Genomic DNA, 18,489 nt, shown 5'->3' with positions numbered 1-18,489 from the left:
GGGAGATCTTGGGGCCTGCGGGGCTCTCCCTGTGTAGTATTCCAAATGTACAATTTCAGGAGTCAGTCGATTATTCCAATATGACACCAAGCCTCTTGAGATGGGTGCACTTGCACCAGCAATCAGTATCATTGTCTGGAGCAACGTCTCTCTCGGGCGCATCGTGCTGCTATCAATTGAGGCCACCTAGGGGCTCCGAGATGGTATGTCAATCTCCTCTTAATCAGCCAGCCCTAGCATTATTATTCTGCACTTGGGGGGAGGGAATGACTTGGTACGCCTACGTAGAAGGGAGCGGGTTCAAACACTAAGCACTGAAGTGAGTTGGTTGGCACGTCTATGACCGGGGTACACCCTGGTCTGGTCACAGATGGTGCAGAGATTCCAATGCCGGGGAGGTGAGTCTGTGAGGGCATTGACCCACTCGGTAAAATATTAACAAATTTGTTCAGGCTATCTAGGGCTCCACACTTGCAGACTATAGCCCATGGGGGCATCTGGGGGAAGTCGTGGTTCTTAAAAAGACGGCGTCTATTTGTCCAAATTTGGGAATTACATCTTCATAGAGCAACTTCTGGCTTGGTTAGTTGTGTCTAGGGACAGGGCATGACCTTTCAGTGAGTTTATGGGGGGGCCTGATAGTCGGGCAACTATGCAGGCCTGTGGAGGTAAGGTCATGATTGGTGAGCAGTAAATTTAAGGTCCTTAGAGGGCGGCACCATTCTTGAATGGGGTCGCCCAAGGGGGAGGGACAAATGGTCTCTCATAGAACTCCAGGGGCAGTTACAGCTGGTTGGCTGGATGGGTGCGGGGAGTGGGAGTTATGCTTTCCAGTAGGCTGCTTGGCCACCCCACACGTGCACAATGGCGCAAGTAAACGGCGCATAACTGCAAGGGCCCCTTATGGAGATAATCTACAGGGCGTACGGGGTGACCTGGGGGGGAAGTACCCTCACGGTGAACGGGCCCTCTGCAAATGCGCACTCCGGTTGGAGGGCGGGCATAAGGGCATACGGGGTGACCTGGGGGGAAGTACCCTCACGGTGAACGGGCCCTATGCGCATGCGCACTCCGGTTGGAGGGTGGGCATAATTTGATAAGGATCTGGCACCAGTTATTGACCTTGCCGTAGGCTCAAATAGGGATAGGCAGAAAATGAAATGTTATTATTATGATCATTGATTATGGTATGTTTAGATTCTGATAGGAATATCTTTGTATTAGAGATATGTTAAGGTTAGCAATCTGACATCTGCACCTATCAATGTAATCAATGGAATGCAATGGTTTCAGCGTATTATGTAACTAATGTATATACGTTTTGTTTTAAAAATGTTATGTTAATAAATACGGCTGGGGGTTTTACGACTCCCTAATCCAAAGATTTCTTCTCGTAGTAAACGTGTTACTATCTGGGTATTGATAAGGGAGGAGGGGGTCTAGGCCGTACCTGGCCATACTGCCAGTGGTGCTTCCAGCCACCGGAAGCATGGGAACCGGGCAGTGATAGTGGCACGCACAGGCCGTCACCAATGTAATGATCTGCCTCATGCAGACACCAAGGTAGGCCGGCGCCACTGCAGAAAAATTCCATGCACACCAGATTACTAGACTGACCTTTGGGGAGTGGCCTCTAGTGACCAACCAGCCCTTTATTTATCCCCTCAGGCCGCGTCTGGTCCTCGGGGTGGAGAATCAATGCAATGTACTGTAGAGGCCGGGTGGCATTCTCCACCACCCAGGATCTCCTTTTTTAGGTCGAGCCTAAAGCAGCGCGCATGCGAGACTTTATGTAAGGGCTTCTGAAAGCTTGGTCGCGCTGGGACGCCCCATCGCTGGGGCAGCTATGCGCTATACAAATCCGCCAAATAAATAAAGCTCACCACACGCTTGTGCGTGTGTTTTTTTTGTGTCATAGGCTATTTGGCTTTGCGTGCGTCTTTCTAAGAAAGACAACACGCAATTGGGCAAAGGCGGGTGCATGTCCCGCCTTTGCTATGCCCACGGACTATTGCTTACGGTTACCCACACGGGCCACATCTGTTTTCAATTATCGTGCACAGATGTGTGCGCGATAATGGAAAACTGTTGACTCGCTGTGGCTCGCATGCGCGCGCATCACTATCGGGCTTGTTCTAGTTTACCCCACACGTGTTGATCGTCCTCAGAGAGCTCGTGTGTTTCCATTGGCAACCGTTTGTCAGCGTCAAGATTGTTTCCCAGACAACCATCTGCATCCTTGGAATTCTCGAGCTGTCAACTCTGAACGCTCCGAAGAGGTCTACGCGGAGTTTGGATTCATGCTATCCTGTTGCCGGCATGCTGACATTTCAGCATTATTATAAGTGTCTCAGAGGTTTCCTGGCAACCGACGTGTTGTACCCTCTGCCACCTTTCATGGTTTCTCTATTTTACTATGCATGCTCCACATTTTGCGTGGTGTACAGCACCCTCTCCTTCACAGCTGACACATCACTGGGTGTTCTTGGAAAACCAGCGTCGAGATCTGGAACAGTGCTTGCACCTTCGCAGCTGAGACGTCTGCAGGCACCTCTGTGTGCTCTTGGCACTGCCACGCCTCATGCATATTCGTGGCTGCGGTTTTTCGAAACCCTTAGATAATTAATATTAACTCTGTGTTAATATTGATATTAAAGATTGAGCTCTCCATTGCTACTTTTTGACGTTTTTCTTGATGCTGCACTGTTGGGAGTTTACTGCATTGTGATGCGTTACCTACTGTAACTGATCTCGGCATTTCTACTCTTCAACATATTACTATTACTTCCACACTGTTGGATGTTTACTGATTGATCATTTTTTTTATCATGCAGAATATTACCTTGCCTCCCCCCATTTTTAGGTCTCGCCTGAGCCAGCGCATGCGCTGGTCTGGCGAGACATTTAGTGAGTGGGCTTCAGAAATCCGACCACAAACTTTTACTTGTGGCCTAAAGCTTGCAGTTACGCGCGCGAGCACGTGCACAGCCGCCATCTGGCTGCGCCATCTGGCTTTCCTCTCTCACTCGCGGGTACCCTTACACTCGCGGGACGCTGCAGCTGCTTTCACTTTTGCGGCCACCGCGCGCGGCGCACCACTCACGTGTTATTTTTTTATTTCCTTTTAGCGAGCGCGCACACAACTCCCGGGCTTGGTGCCTTCACCTGATATTGTCCGATTATATTGCATTAGGCCACACCCGCTTGCCTGTCCCGAATAACTATATCGCAAACTTGAACCAAGGGCATTATAGCGCTTCACACGGAAATCAGCTCCCCTTACACAACAGTTTTTAAGCACGGTGTAACAAAGCGATTTGCACGGAATAACAAGATGCTGGGCCTGAGCCGAGTTTCTAACCTAGCTACCTAGTTCTAACATCCGCAGCCCTAGCCGCAACGGGTGTGATATTAGGAGATTTGTCATAAGAAGAAGCACTCCGCGAGCTGTGAACACGTAGTGCTTTCACCTAATATTGTCCGATTACATTACATTAGGCCACACCCGCTTGCCTGTCCCGCATAATTATATAGTGCAAACTTGAACCAAGGGCATTACAGCACTTCACATGGAAATCAGCTCCCCTTACACAACAGTTTTTAAGCACAGTGTAACGAAGCGATTTGCACGGAATCACAAGATGTTGTGCCTGAGCCGAGATTCTAACCTAGTTACCCAGTTCTTACATCCGCAGCCCTAGCAGCAACGGGTGTGGTATTAGGAGATTTGTCATAAGAAGAAGCACTCCCTGAGCTGTGAATACGTAGTGCTTTCACCTGATATTATGCGATTGCATTACATTAGGCCACACCCGCTTGCCTGTCCCGCATAATTATAGCGCAAACTTGAACCAAGGGCATTATAGTACTTCACACGGAAATCAGCTCCCCTTACACAACAGTTTTTAAGCACAGTGTAAACAAAGCGATTTGCACGGAATCACAAGATGCTGCGCCTGAGCCGAGATTCTAACCTAGTTACCCAATTCTAATATCCGCAGCTTGTGAATACGTAGTGCTTTCACCTGATATTGTCCGATTACATTACATTAATCCGATAATTATATCGCAAACTTGAACCAAGGGCATTATAGCGCTTCACATGGAAATCAGCTCTCCTTACACAACAGTTTTTAAGCACAGTGTAATGAACTCAGCGCCACCACAGCATCACTCAGCACCACCACAGCCTCACTCAGCACCAACACAGCATCACTCAGCAGCACCACAGCATCACTCAGCACCACCATAGCATCACTCAGGGCCACCACAGCATTACTCAGCGCCAGCATAGCATCACTCAGCACCACCACAGCATCACTCAGCACCACCACAGCATCATTCAGGGCCACCACAGCATTACTCAGCACCACCACAGCATCACTCGGCACCACCACAGCATCACTCAGGGCCACCACAGCATCACTCAGAGCCACAACAATATCACTCAGCACCACCACAGCATCAGTCAGCACCATCACAGCATCACTCAGCACCACCACAGCATCACTCAGGACCACCACAACATCACTCAGCACCACCACAGCATCACTCAGCACCACCACAACATCACTCAGGGCCACTACAGCATTACTCAGCGCCACCACAGCATCACTCAGCGCCACAACAATATCACTCAGCATCACCTTTGCACTAGTACACCACTACATCATCATCATCACTCAGCAAGATCTGATTATCATTCAGCATCACCTCAGCATCATCTCCGCACCCGTCACCACCAACACTACCACCTCAGCATCACTCAGCACCACCTCAGCCTGCTCTCGGAATCTGGCATCTGTTGATTCTCCCCTAGCATCTGGCCGCTGCTAGTGTTATAATACAGGTACTAGTTCCCAACCTTCACCCTCCGATTGTTTATGCCCCCTCAAAAAAAAGCTTTAACCATCAACCATTGGAATAGGCAGAAACAAGTTGCCAGCATTGCAAGAACAAAAGAAAAGTGAGGACATTTTTTATTGTAAATACTTTTTTTAATATGGTCGTTCAATTGTACATAATGCCTTCTTGGTCATATATAAGATAACAAAAATGCTTCTGACACTTTTTAATTAAAACTTTTCAGCATGCTGCACAGCAGCCACACTTCTCCACAGCACAGCTTAAAGACATTGGCAAAGTCAATAGCTCTGGCTAAACACTTATGAGGCCCCATAGGCGAGACCTATTGCCTATGCCAATGCTTGTTCTTATGTTCTTCTGGAGAACTCCTACTCACGTGGGTTAATTGGAAGGAGGTTTTCATTAATCATTTGAAAGTTTGCGGTACCAACTTATCACCAGAAAGGACAAGCATTGGCATAGCCAATATGTCTCGCCGTTGGGACCTTATAAGTTTTTAGCCATGCAACAGTTGATGTTGTTGCACCAAGGATATTGTGCTGGATAACTAAACACTTATAAGGTCCCAAAGGCGAGACCTATTGGCTATGCCAATGCTTGTTTTCATTTGTCACACTCCCTTTTTACTTCCAACTATCCCTCTCATTCCTCTTTCTCACCCCTCACTCCTTGTGTGCTCCTCTTAACTCCTTCCTTTTACCCTTTCCTGTCTTTTGTCACACTCTTTCACCTCCTTCGCCTGCTATCCAGCTAGTTCCTCCCTCCCACCCCCTTGCCTCTGTGTGTGTTCCCCTCAGTCCTCCCATCCTACCTGTCCTCCTGGAAGCATATCATTGGTACTGCAGGTCTTCTCTTCCCAGTGGACATGGTTAAGCGCAGGGGTAAACAGTCGGAACACTTTCAACTCCGCAGCAGCATCTTTGCGCTGAGAGCACGTGCCTGCCTTTACCACTAGAAAGGAATGGCTCCAGTTTGAAGGCTTCCCTTCCTTCTATTCACTCCTCTTTTCGCTTTTGTGACGAATAAATGGCAGCTGGCAAGGAAGCCTTTGTTATAGCCCTTCCTCTCTTTCTCTGTCACTGAAACAAAAAACAACTGCAGTGAAGGTTCCCATGTCAACCAACATTTGTTTGTCATAGAAACAAAAGGAAGATTGCCTCAAAGGCAAAAGACCTTTAATAAAGGCAGACATTTGTTTCGTAAATGTATCTGGCTGTAGGATGCTTATGCTGCGTGCATTAGTAGATTAAACCCAGCCCTATCGGCTGTGCCAATGTGTGTTCTCAATGCACTCTCCACTTACCTACTTCCCTGCCTCTGCGCTGCTATAACATTGCTCAGCTTTACTGTAACAAACGGAGCTGAAAAATATTGGTGGTGGGGCCTTTGTTTTCCTCACTCTAAAAGTTTAGAACTATGGGGCATATTAACAAGCCAGGCGATAAAATTATCGCCGCTTTAGCGGCAGAAAACTGCGGCTAAAACGGCGATAATGGGCTGGATAATATGCTCTATGGAATTCCAATTGAAGCTCAGGTTAGACGTCCTTCACATTTAACATGGGTTTCAATTGGAATTCCATAGAGCACATTATCAAGCCCATTATCGCCGTTTTAGCGGCAGTTTTCTGCCGCTAAAGCGGCGATAATTTTATAGCCTGGCTTGTTGATATGCCCCTATATGTTTTTCACCTTGAAATGTATCCAGGGCCATTACAAGTTCCAAAAACAGCTCAAAAAGAGCTTCACCTATTTCACCTCATGCTGCATGCCAGGAAGTCTCACCGAATATTGACGGACTCCACTAATAAATCAAGCCAGTAGCTCAGTGATGACTGGGTGAGGGTTCGCCTGGTTTGCGCTGCCTCTCCCTGACCACTTCTCTGACACACTCCTGAGAACACGCCCTTCTACATGTTCTCAGGGAGCTGCAAACACATGAGTTGTGCATCATTTCGAAAGATTTGTTCATATTCGAAAGCTTGCACAGAGAAAGCGTGACTACATTTGTGGCTTTACAGATGGATTCCTAAACATTTTTCTAGTTTCCCAAACCATGTTTTTTAGATCTGCAAGTAGTAAAATGGTTAACTGTGAGTATATGCAAAGATTTCAAGTAAAAAAAGAGTATTTATATAGTTTCATTTTAATTTCAACCCCAAGACCCCAACTTTTGAATTAGCCGTGCTACTAAAATAAACTAGCGTTGGATAATAACAGTGGCGTAACGATAATTGAGGGGGCCCCCCTGCAAGGTACGTGGAGGGGCCCGCTCCGGACTCTATTAGGAGCTCCCCGGCCGAAGTGCAGTGCTGAGGGGGCCCCCTGGAGCTTGGCCCCCCCCCCCCGCACTGCGGGGGGTGCGGGGGCCTGTGTTACGACCCTGGTTGGATTCACTAACCTTTCACGCACCACAACCCAGCAGGGAAGCTTGCTGCACTGCGTAAAAGGCAGAGAGTAGAGATGCATCGTATCTACTGAGACATGGCACAATTCTGCTCGCTCATAGTGTTGGAACACTTCAGGCTGCCAAGTGTCACTGCAGTAACCCTCGCACAATGGTGCAAGTGCCCACGTTCAGTGCAAGATTGGTTTTGTTTTTGTGCAGGAAGAACTCCCTTCCTGCACAAAAAAATAATTACAGGCTGATTCCTCTTTCTGCATTTTTTGTAGCACACATAGAAATAGGAAGTAAGAAGGAAAAATGAAGATATTTCTTCATGTTACACCTCTTTTAAGTATGCACACCATTTTGGCACAGACTCAGGTTTATTCCCTTTAGTAAGTCTGGGTTTGGATAAAAAATATATGCATAGATGCATGGGAACATCCATTCTCCACCAAAGTAACACCTGCCCGATGCAGTGTACCGCAAGGCAGCGCCAGACGCTGCGTTGTGTTATTTCGTTTTTTTACAAAGCCGTGCCAGGCCATGCCAATTAGGCCTTGTGTGGCTTTGTAAATCTTGACTAGCATTATGTGTCATGGCTATGCCAAAAAAGTGGTGCAGCCATGCCACAAGAGGTTAGTAAACTTGGGCCCCATTGTCTAAGTGCACATTCAGTACACTAGGAACTTCAAACACCGTGCACATATTTTAAATTGAATCCCATATTACACTTCTTCTGGGGAGACCTCATTTTCAGGGTTAACAGTTAGAATGTTTCCTGAAGTCTAATCCATCAAATCATATAAAATATGCTGCTTCTCCGTCTGTGGTACAGTAGCTATTAATCATCATTTATTCTCTGAGAGCTGGGTAAATTCCTCAATCTCAAAAGGGATTCATGAGCAGATATTCTATCTTTAGAGGGTCTTTTCTCTGCTACCGACCAAAGCTTTCAAGGAAGGAAATAAAATGATCAATATCTGGTCAAACATTGTTTGCTGGTCTTGTTTTCTACATAGCAACCTTTCACGAGAGGCGGTCGTTGCTAGGCTTAGCATCCAATAATTGTGAGCTGAAGGGATTCACCTTTTCCAGTTTCTCATATATGAATTTTTGCCACTGCTAGCAAAGTTAATTCCACCTCTTCCGGAGATTCTGACTATGACATTGTCCACTTGTGATGTTTCATGTAGGATTGCCAGTGATTGTGATGGTACAATATCTTCTTCATCAGACACTTACATTGTATCCCATATTTGTCATCAGAAGGTTTGCAGACTCTATGAAATATCTATCATGTCTGCATTTAGGTCCCTGCATCTCCAGCATACCCCTGAATTCCTTAGGTTGGCTTTGTGGGGTTTTAAAGGTCTCTAATGTCAGTGATGTAGTGTCAGATATTCTGGGGCTCTTGCCCAGGTCTACAACATTTAGATTCCCAACCCATGGGTGCAGAGACTGAGTTCAGTGCAGTGTCACTTGAGTGGAGAAGTCCAGGTTACTATAGCCCCACACAGCCCCACTGAGCATACCTGCTCATTCCTGCTGGTGTGGTGTAAGAGCTTTCTGTATTACTGACAGTCCCTTAAGGATTCAGGGATGCTGTGTCAATTCAATCCCAGTTTCGTTCTTAGAATAGCACACTCAAGCGTTGCACTAAGAAAAGACACTATGGGGTATATTTACAAGAACCTGATTTCATGCACCTGCTGCAAATTCCCTAACAACGCTATGGATGCGCTGTATTTACAATACGGGGCACCATGGTGCAAGGATTCACGGATGTGTCCGAAATTCTGATGCGTCTGTTAGTGCTAAAGTGATGCATTGCTGGAGATGGTCGTAAGACTGACGCAACTCTAGCAATGCATCAGAACACGGAGGCGAGTCCCATGTTAAAAGCCCTGCATCAATCCTTACGCCTGGTGTGAGAAGGTGTAGGGATTTTCAAGTAGTCAATTCGCAGAGTGACGCAGTGAAAAATGACGCAATGAAACGTCGTAAATTTCACTGCATCAGTTCTATGTGGCTTCTAACATAGGAAAGCCTACCCTGCATACATTATACCTGGCGTGGCTATAATGTGACGCGGGCCTCTACAAACTGATGCATTAGACCCAATGCATCAGTTTGTAAATATGGAGCAGTGTGGAGCACTGATTGAGCCGCCGCTGAGTCAAAAAGAAAAATGGCGCTGCGGCGGGGCTAGCTCCTTGTAAATATGCCCTCATATTTTCTGAAAAAAAAATATTTGAACAGTCTCATCCTGTTGCTTGGTACATGCGTAATAAACACACAGAATATAATTAAAGCTGCACTTATGCACTTTGGTAGCGGTAAGAATAAAATGCACAGTTCTAACATATTAGCATGTTCCTAGCAGCACACCACAATAAAGCTACTTCTATGCGTTACACTATGAGAGCATAGAATAGCTAGCTTGCCTCTAAAGTTTCTGGGGACTCCGTGCACTGCATACCTGTTCGCAGTGGATCAGCTGTGGTTATCAGACTTCAGCCAGTAGAGAGTGTTCCCTGGGATGTAACACACATGATCAGCTGGGCATAGCTACTCTCAAAACTGGAACAACTTTGAGCATAAGAGGATATTCCTGCAGTCTGGCAGGTTGTCTTCTGCTAACCGGGTGTAAAGGGCCTCTCCAATTCAGTGGTCAAGTCAAGAGGTTTATATGGCGTTGGTCACCAACCTTTAGCCTCTTTTGGGGCACTTTTCAATAATCCGAGAAATGCCTGGTCCAAACCAGCATGACCAAAATACATCAACTCAGACTACATGTTTATCTTATACATCTACTGTCAGACCTTCATACATAGATCTCACGTAGCTTGTAGCAGGCTTGTGTCACGTGATGTTATAGCAAAATCATTGTTTAGATGAAATGACGATTTCACAAGTTCAGCAGCACTAATGGCAGGCTGAATGTGGACCAAAGGCGGACAGCCTGCTAATTTTACGTTCTCAAAATGGAGTCTGACTTTGGGAGTTCACAACAGAAGAAGGTTAAAGAAACTAAATTTCAAGCTTGCCTCTCAGACCTTTATCAGGTAACTCCGGCAGAGAAGCTCATTCCTGGTCATTATAGTCCAGAGCTAGTGTAATCTGGCGTACTTATTTGAGAGCGCCGCGTGGTATCTGACCACTTACTGTGTCAGGTATCTCTGATGTGTCATCACCTTCTCTAACCTGGGGGTTGAAGTGTAAAGAGTCAAGTGAACTGTTGGTGTTGGCTGAGGCTTGGGAAAGGCTCATCCTTTACTGAATAAATAAAGATGATAAGCATCACGCTTGGGAGTATATGTATCTTCTTTACATGCCTCTTCATAGTTTGGTATAGGGTTCCTCTATCAACAGCTTTATGGTCCAGAGAGCACCCCTGAAAGTCTCTCCATCTAGCCGGTAAGGAACTGGTGGATTGGTGACTCTTCCAGGCTGAGTCATGCTTTCTCGAAGTGTCCAATCAGGAAGGACTTTATTTGTAAGTCATTTCAATATCTGGTCTCTGGGTAGATTATAATGACATATTGTATCTTGGAAAGACTTCAGAGAGTCATCTACAATGAGGTGAAATAAAGTAGGCATGCCATTATCCTGTTAATCTCTCCAGTCAATTACCTTTCTGCCAACTGTAGTGCCTGCATTATACAATAAAGGAGATGAATGGTGTACAAGGCCCTTTAAATTAAGGTTTTTATGGACGGTCCGCCATATACTCTGTTTCTTGAAGCATTGGTGGGATTTTCAGAGTTTTGAGCTCCATACCAGAGGACAACTACACCTCGTATGTTCTCCAGTTATAGGTCCTTAATTTGCGCCCATCACCAACATTTCCGAATAGACATAGGGCATGTGTTCAAGGTGATGTGCCATATACCATGGTCTCATATTCGTTAGTCTCAGCCCTTCCGTAGTCTTGGGTGCGTACAGCTGATCCATTTTCAGTCTTGGTTTTTGATTATCATAAAAGTATTGTTTGATTGCAGTTTCAATGCCTTGCAGGATTTTCCATAGAATTTGAAAGGGCAACATATTGAAAAAATAATTAAAATGTGGAGATATCACCATTTCAAACATTTGGACATTCCCCAAAGTGCGATTTGCAGTAGTTTCTACTATTTGAGTTTTAATTTGGAATCATCTAAGAGTGATGTCACACTATCTGTTACTATCGTGGCGATACTTCCGCGGATCCATGTTCCCAGATATTTCATTTTGTGTGGCATTCACTGAAAGGGTAGGATCGTAATTGTTCTTTTATTTCTAAAGGCTTTCATAGGCAGTGCTTCAATTTCCCCCCACTTTCTTTTATAACTGGAGAACAGTGAACAGGTTGAAATGATGTCCAGTGTAGCAGATAATTATTATTCTGGGTCTGTAAGTACTAAAGTTGAGAAGTGTGGCTCAATGATTAGTGGAGAAGTGTGGCTCAATGATTATAGCGGCTCACCCTGATGCAGAGATCTAGCCCGGGACCAGGGTTCAATTCCCCACCTCGGTGGGTCTTGGGCTCAAAACTTCCACGGACCTGATAATTCTTGCCTCTGTGCCATTCCAATCATGGAGTCCCACTCTGCAACTCTGGGCAATAGCTTGCTTAATCTCCACAACGGCCCCCACAACGCTAAGGATGCCTGGCCTCCACCTTGGGGGTGCCCAGGAGTGGACGCCTCACAGGGAAAGCCAGGATGGGTTCCACAGCGGTATTCGTACAAGCCCCTTGAGACCCTTGCGGGTGAGTAGTGCGCTATACAAGTATCAATTTATATTTTATATCAATTTACTAGTAGTATGTCAGCAGCATATAAGGGAAATTTATATTTCACCTGTGTGTGTGTCTATGCCCCTAATGGCTTCTGATTTCTTATGGCAGCTGCCAGGGACACTGATGATAGCGAGTATAGACGTGGGGATGAATCTAGGAATCTCAAAGGTGTGGACGAGAAATCCACTTCTGTTCACTGTAGATGTAAGAGTTTGATTCAGCCTGCCCAGCTTCTAAATGAATATGGGGTCCAGAGACTGGACGTTGCCAAAGTTCTACATATTCTGCTGCTCAATGCGTTCAAAGGCTTTCTCAGTGTCGAGTGAGGCCACCAGGGTTTCCTGCTATTTAAGTGTTTCCCGGCACATCAATTGTATACTGTCCTAAGATGATCTGCCGAGGATCTCCCTGGTACAAAGCCAACCTGGTTTTCTGTATCAGCAGTAGAATAAACCCTTGAAGCCTAATGGCCGCCACTTTCACCACCATCTTTATGTCTATATAAATAAGCGATATTGGTGTGTAATCAGAGCACTGCAGATGGTCCTTTCCCAGATTTGACGTCAATGAGAGCCGTGCTAAATTCAGGTTTCCGGCCCTTGTTTATGGAGGCGTCAACAAAAGATTTGCACAGCAATGTAACAGCTATTGGAGCCATTGTCTTTTAAAATTTGATAGGTAGTCCATCTTCACCTGGAGTTTTGTTGATGGGTATTCTTTTTTGGCTTCCAGGATCTCTTCCTTTGTGATTTCAGTCTATAGCTGCCGCTCCTGTTATTCTCTGGAGTCCTACATCGTATAAGAAAGCCTTCTCAGGTTGTATTGTATCATCTACTTCCAAGGTATACAGAGAGGTGACGTATTTCCTAAATGATGCTGCAATTTCTTGAGGCTTTGTCACTCGGTGGCCTGATTTACTCCTGAGTGCCGGAGTTCTCCCGGAGACCACATCTTGTCTCAATTGAAGCGCGAAGAGTCCGCCATCTTTTTCAACTTGTTCATATTGTTTATGTTTAAGGACGGACAGCTGTCATTCTGACTTCCAAGTATAAATGGAATAAAAGTCAAATTTGTCTTTGGTTGTCGACCTCTGGGGAGCAGGTGATCTACACTTATAATAATTCATGAGCTGTTCATTGATTTATTTTTCCAGTATGTGCTGCTTGTGAATTGTTTTTCATTTTGTTATTGGATAGTAATGCATTATCTGGCCTCTAATATAGGCTTTGCCCGCATCCCAGCGAGATTGTGGAGAGGAGACTGCTTCCTCATCCATGTTCATTTAAACATTGAAGTACCCTAACAAAACATTTTTATCCTACAGCTTTCTGTTTGCAGTTGCGGTCTGCAGTCTCAAGTCGAGGTCTATTGTCAGCAGTGAAAGTCCATGATCAAGTATGGAGCAGTTAGGTTGGTTGTTGACCATGGGGCAGGGGAGGAAACTGTCAGTATGGACACATGACATAAGTGAGTATTGCTTTCAAATTGTGGCCTCAACTACAAGCCCATTGCGCCACCGGTGCGTCACTTAATTTGACACACCGGCGGTGCAGTGTGCTGGCCCATGTTTACAAGGCCACCTATGGTCACCCTGCTTGACTTTTCATGGTCCTGTAAATATTGGCCCCATTCAGCATTACTCTGCGTGAAAGGGGCATCTCATGGGTGTTGCTGTAGGTGTTTCCACGCAACATCCATGGAACCTGATGCATTAACAGATTTACGAAGTTTTGTAAAGCTGGGAATGCATCTGAATCCTACGCCTCCCAAGGGAAGGCATAGGAGTGGCACAATGAGAAAAAATACTTTTATTTCTCCTCGTTTTTTCCTCTTTATATGCATGCTACATTGTGCAGCATTCATAGAAAGAGGAAAATGCCATCAACTATTGTTTTTGTGCAGGAAGATGTCCCGCCTGCACAAAAGCAATACTCCCCATAAAGCATGCACCCTTGCAACATGATGCAAGTGTGCTGGAGCATGATAGCCAATTGTGCACCAGCGCAGGGGAAAGCACACAGATGTGCTGTATTGTTGTTAATACGACGCATCCGTGTGCTTTTGAAAAGACGCAGCTCGGCACAGCAAAATGGCTTGTGGCGCCGCACTGTGTCATTGTTTTGTAAATGAGGCCCTGGCTGTTAAGACTTCAGGGCTTCATTTAGAAGTGTTCTGAAGTTAGATCCTTAAGGTTGTCTCTGTCCTCATTGTGGGATGTGAATGGTGGTCCTGAACAATCTAAGTCTGGTACAGAGGTTATATTCCAGTCGTCACCAATTAGAATTTTTATAGTCAATTTCTGTCAGTGTTCTGCCTAAGGCAGAAAAAAAGTCTACTTGGTTTATTTTACGGCCATATACTGCACCTAAAACAAAGTGAACATTTTCGGTAGTTATTTTTCGGAAATACTAAATATCCAATCTTGTCAATCCAGATTTTGCTGATACAGGCATATAGATTTTTAGGTATCAATCAATCAATCAGGGGTTTGTAAAGCACAACTACTCACCCATGATGGTCTCAAGGCGCTGGGGGGGAGGGGTCAGCTCCATTGAGTGCTGAGATCATCTTAAGAGCCAGGTCTTGAGGTTCTTCCTGAACTGGAGCAGTGAAGGGCTTTGCCGGAGGTGGAGGTCAGGTTTCAGGTTTTAATGTCTTTATTTCGATAATAAAATCATAAAAGACAGCAGAAATTACACAAACAGTTTGGGCCATGCTTTACAAACACCATATACTGTCCAGATTACAAATATTTTACACACGATAAAAACTATACATTAAAAATAATCCTTGTTAAACATCCCATTTATATTTAGACGATCCGTTTATGTATGTTTTTTTTTAAAAAACATAAAATCAATAGATAAAAACCATCTTAAAATACTATACAATATCCATCTTTGGATAGGATGTTTTAAATACGAATCGAATAAGCAATCATTTCTAACTAGTTATTGGCTCTAATGATCCAAACCCAGCCAAGGAATTTCGCTGTGCTCACCACAAACAACTCTGAGGTATTGGTCTTCAATGCCCGAATGGCCTCCGCGGACCTACTACAAGTAAGGCGTTGAAACAGAGGTTTTATCCATTTTCTACGTGGGTCTTGGTACATGGGGCAGGCAAATAAGAGGTGACCCTCAGTCTCCTTATGACCAGGACACCATTGACAAAATTCAGTTACTCCAGTACCCCAATTTTTAGTGAATGTATTCAAGGGCAAAGATCCCACCCGAAACTGATGGTAGAGTTTCTTATCTAGCGGCCTGGTAATGATATCCCAGTAGTTCTCACGGGAAGGATCCAACTTGTTAGCCAGGAACCTTCCTGTTAGACTTGTGGAACTAGAAGCAGACACTAAGGTTTGTCGAACTGAGGCCGAGTACAATGCTTTAAATTCTTGTTTGGAGGGAAACACATTAGTTCCTGGAGACATCCACAGCTGTTCCAAACCCATTTCAACCAAGATGGTTCTAACCGTGCGTAGCCATGGAATTCTCCCGGATCCCTCAATGGACCTAACTTCGACAAGTTCATTAGCAAATATGGCAAGGTCAGGAGAAGACCAAATCCGTCTCCAAAAGGCAACCAATCTGAACCTCGCCATCTCATTTATTGGATTACATCCTAAGTCCAAACAAAGGGGTATAGATGGAGTTGATTGCGGTAGCCCCACTAAATTCCGCAAGAACTTACACTGTGCTTTAAACAGGCTAGAAAGATCCATATACGCCCAAAGATCCGCTCCATATAAAATAGCAGCGTTAATCTTTGCGTCATAAATTTTTAGCGCTGGGTGCACCCGTTTAGTGATGGATCTCTTTTGTTCCTTAAGGAGACAGCCAGTTAAGCGGGCCAGTTTAATCTGCTGTTCGACTACCTGCTCCTTCCATCGCAGGCGAAAGTCATGGGTAACCCCTAGGTAGGACATATGATCTACTTGTTCCAAGTTAGCCCCACCCATCCTTACCGAGCTCCGAACCGAAATGTTCTTAGTAAAAACCATAAACTTAGTTTTGCCCACGTTTACCTTCAAATCGTTGATGACACAAAACTCCTCAAAGCGGTTCAGAGCCCGCTGTAAACCGCTTCTGGTCTTAGAGAGGAGCAGAGTGTCGTCAGCGAAGATAAGCATGGGGAACTTCTTCGCAGCCAAGGAGGGAGCGTCAGTTGGGAAGGTCTTGAAAAAGTTTACTACCTGGTCAATAAATAACAGGAAGAGTGTGGGCGCCAGGACACAACCCTGACGAACCCCGCGTGTTACTGGGAAGCTGTTCGTCACTTGTCCTTGGCCGCCCCACTGAACCCTAGCAAAATTGTCCTCATGCAGTTTAACAATTAAATCCAGTAGTTGCAAGGGTAAACCCAAGTCTCTCAAGACGCACCACAGTTTAGCCCTCGGAACCATGTCAAAAGCCGCTTTTAGATCAATAAAAGCGGCGAAAATTTTCCCCCCGCCTAACAGCACCACCTTCCAGTAAATTAGACAAAATCTAAACACCTGGTCGATGGTGCTGATACCAGATCTAAAGCCTGCTTGCATGGGAGACAAAATGCACTCGGAGACCATCCAACCCTGTACTCTACCTAAGATCATTCGTGCAATGACCTTTTGGAGAGAGTCAATAAGGCTGATCGGGCGATAATTGCCCGGATTGGACCGATCCCCTTTTTTGTGGATTGGAAGGATCTCAGCCCCCTTCCAGCTCTTTGGGATTCTGGCTCCTTGGGCAATTGCATTAGCTAACCTGGTAATATACGGTACCCAAAGTTCTAGGTTGGATTTAAACAAATCAACAGGGATTAGGTCCATCCCTGGAGCCTTCCCCCGCTGAGTCAAACTCAGGGCTAATTCAGTTTCTTGTTCAGTGAAGATCAGGACCCCACCGTGATCAAACAGTGTATACTCATTACTTAGCATGGTGGAGGATTCCAAGATCTCAGACCTAAATTGGGCAGCATAGAAATCCACCCAAGTTCCGGGGGAGACGTGATTTGTAGGCGTTTGCGAATCTGGGTCCCTGCCCCACTTTACCAGTTCCCAGAATTTAGTCTGGTTATTGGATGTCGATGCATCCAGAAGATCGGACCAATGCCTGTCTTCCCACTCTCTTTTAGCATCCCACTGGGTTTTTTTATACAGTACCCTAGCTAACTTGACATCACTCATAACCCGAGACTTGACCGCCTTAACTAATTGGCTATGGGCCTCCCTACATTTCCCGTTGTACCATTTCTGACAGGAACCAAGTTTTTTTGACGGGCCCTCCAAGTATGGACTGGATAGAAGAGATTTAAGCTGTTCAAAACAACATTCGTGGCTCTCGGTTACATAATCGGGGCCGACCCCCTCAAACACAGTGGGCATGAGTTTGTTCATCATGTTGGTGACCAAATTTTTAATGCTTTCAAGGAGGGTGGCATCACCCACTACCCTAGACCATTTCAGCCTTCTTCTGTCATTGGTCAAGGTGAGATCTCCTGTCCTAAGAGTATCTGGATTCCTCAATCTGTCAGAGCCCAGGAACCTTAAACTAAGCGACAAGGGATTGTGGTCGCTTTCTGGGCGGGATACCACTTCCATGTCGATCATATATTGCCAGAGTTCCAACTTTAGCAAAATATAATCTATGCGGCTTTTCCTGAAACCATTATCATAGGTATCGCAGGCACATTGATCTGATAAGGAGCGGCCATTAACTGCCCTTAGGCCCCTGTTCAAACATAGGGCCATCCAGTTCAAAGCTGCCTCAGTCCCTTTGGCGATTTTATCAATTGATAAGTCCGGAATATTCCAGACTGCATCCTCTGTGGACCCCCAACTGTCCCCAACTGCCTGAAGCGGCTCAAAGGTGCAGTTCAAATCGCCCGCTAGGACAAGGAGATTATCACTTCCTAGACTATCAAGATACCTATCCACTACATCGACAATACCAGGGCAGCGGCCTCCAGGTAGGCCTCGTGCATAGATGTTAATAATAATCAGATCCCGATGGGCAGCTTTGCTCAACTTAATACCCAGGAGGTCTTGATGTTCTAGAGATATTTCGGATAGATGGACTCCCAAGGTTTGCTTCACCCAGATCAATAGGCCCCCTGAAGCACGCCCTTTGCTGCCACTGATTGCGGGTTTGGAAAAATTAATAAACCCAACCCTATGGATTGGGACCGTTGCCCATGTTTCCTGGAGTAGTATAATATCAAAAATATCTATAAATTCCAGCCACTCCTCTGAGTGTAACCGGCTCTTGATCCCAGCCACATTCCAGGAAGCTACCTTTAAAATATCGTGTGGAACCCCAATCTGTAGTAATAGGTGGATGCCTACAGTGATAAAAAACACAATGAAATGTAGAAAAAGTCCAATAATTGTAGGCAAACTCTGCCTCGTCCAATCGCAGGCGGGCACAGACCAGACCCAGACTAGTCCCGGACTAATCCCAAGTACTCAAAGT

The 18,489-nt window shown here is 45.5% G+C and overlaps 1 long non-coding RNA gene across 2 annotated transcripts in view; it reads right to left on the bottom strand.

Annotated features, from left to right (window-relative positions):
* The window catches only part of LOC146829652 (uncharacterized), a 204,832-nt gene that overhangs the window by 143,513 nt on the left and 42,830 nt on the right, over window positions 1–18,489 (bottom strand). For both annotated transcript variants that reach the window (XR_014962031.1, XR_014962030.1), the window contains exon 2: window positions 14,544–14,689. This is a non-coding gene — a long non-coding RNA (uncharacterized LOC146829652). The remainder of the gene's footprint in view (window positions 1–14,543; window positions 14,690–18,489) is intronic.

This window comes from Triturus cristatus, chromosome 5_2 (genome assembly GCF_964204655.1).
Source record: "Triturus cristatus chromosome 5_2, aTriCri1.1, whole genome shotgun sequence".
Lineage (NCBI taxonomy): Eukaryota > Metazoa > Chordata > Amphibia > Caudata > Salamandridae > Triturus > Triturus cristatus.
Note: the sequence above shows the minus strand (reverse complement) of the source record. Positions and strands in the feature narration are given on the sequence as shown.